We start from the raw sequence: 1,886 nt of genomic DNA on the forward strand, positions 1-1,886 counted from the left end.
TATCTATCTATCTATCTATCTATCTATCTATCTATCTATCTATCTATCTATCTATCTATCTATCTATCTATCTATCTATCTATCTATCTATCTGTCTGTCTGTCTGTCTGTCTGTCTGTCATCGACAATAAATTAAAGTCTGCATTCCAATGAGGCTCATTTTTCAGATTAAAAGTTGAACTGTGAACTGAATTAATGATTAACAAGCATCAACTTTGATACAAGTATGAACTTACTATTTATTTTATGTTGCCTTTCAGTGATGACGTAGAATTTATGTGTACTTTTTGTATGTACTTTATATTATTAGACTTACTGTGTAAAAAATAGACAATGTGAAACTGCACAAATTGTTTTCATTTATGAACTTTTCCTGAGCTGAGCAACAATATTTTTCTAATGTATTTTAGCCTAAGTTGTGTATTTTAAATAATTTAATAGCCACGGCTATCTAATAGTCGCATATTCCAAATGGAATAAGGAATAAGGAATACGTGGCTATTAAATGACTATGTGAATATTTGATTATTTATGGAGACATTTACTCAATATCAGTTCTTCTGGACACAAACGATGCTCTTGTTTTATGCATTAAAAATATGTCTGCATAATACCAGCAAAAACATGATTATCATTGCATGTTAAGTTTGATTTAGTATTCTTTACACATTCCGTTTTGTCTGTTCAATACTTTCTCTTCTGGAGACAAAAAAGAAAAAAAAATCAAAGTACTGCAAAGCATATATTGCTTGAGTGAAACCCGTGCAAAGTTTTAAAATGAATATCGCTAAGTTATAATACAACAGTATTTGAGATGCTCTACTAAATCTACATTATCTAAAAATATGTTCAAAATAAACTGAAAAAGTGTGAAAATTAAAATTACGCACCATTTGGTAATATCACGCCAATTAGGGGAAGATAGCAACTGTAACTATGTGATTTCGAGAGACACCCAGCAGTTCAATTGTGTGTAATGGTCACCTGGCAGCACAGCTAATGCCCATTTCAGCCTACGCTGGGCAGGCCATGGCCTATTGGCCCCCAGCACACACAGGCAATTATGTTTGGTTTCACACGGTGAAAAGGGTTAATTGGCAGCGCCCACGTGCCTGCTTGGACCTGTTTCACGCTTGTCAGCCTTCATTGCATCAAAGGAAGCTCCAATCCACCGGGTGCCAACATTAGACCACGCACAGACACACTCGCACGCACACCTCATGGCCTTGCCCTGTAAGTGGAATCGGTGTAGCTTAATGCAAGACTTAACAGTAAGGGGACTAAGCACACATTCACAGAACTAAAACGTCCACAGACCTAAACCCTTATAGGAGCAGAATTGCATTAAAAAAAAAACTTAAAAATGCACAACGCCGAAGAATAAATGTGTATTTTGGCCATGCAAACATATTATTGTTTTAATTGTTGCATAAACCAACAGACCCTTCAAATCAAAATTGGGACTTGCTTCCAAGTAGCGCCACTAGGGGTCAGTCTTGTCTTTTATAAACTAGGCTTCATAATTCTGACACTTTCGGTCCTTCTCATCATGACTCTTATCTGACTACAAACGCACTTCATGCATCTTCTGCTTATCTTGGTATCATCTGCTATTATTAACTCATCTGTATTTCCCTGGATTCTGAATGTTCTTTTCCACTGAACATGTTTTTTTTTTTAATCTTTCATAATATAGAAACTTCAGGTCTATATCTGTTGTGTATGGTCATGACTGAGTGGCTCACAGGCTTTCCTTGTTGTTAGAGTTCTTTATTAGAAAATCTTCAATCACTGAGCTAACTAAATCTACGAAGATCTGCTCTGTATAAACCTCTGGCTCTTTAGTTTTAACACATTAGTTTGGATTTGTTAGCTCTCATTCCTAA

Source organism: Poecilia reticulata, linkage group LG16 (genome assembly GCF_000633615.1).
Source record: "Poecilia reticulata strain Guanapo linkage group LG16, Guppy_female_1.0+MT, whole genome shotgun sequence".
NCBI classification, from domain to species: Eukaryota; Metazoa; Chordata; class Actinopteri; order Cyprinodontiformes; family Poeciliidae; genus Poecilia; species Poecilia reticulata.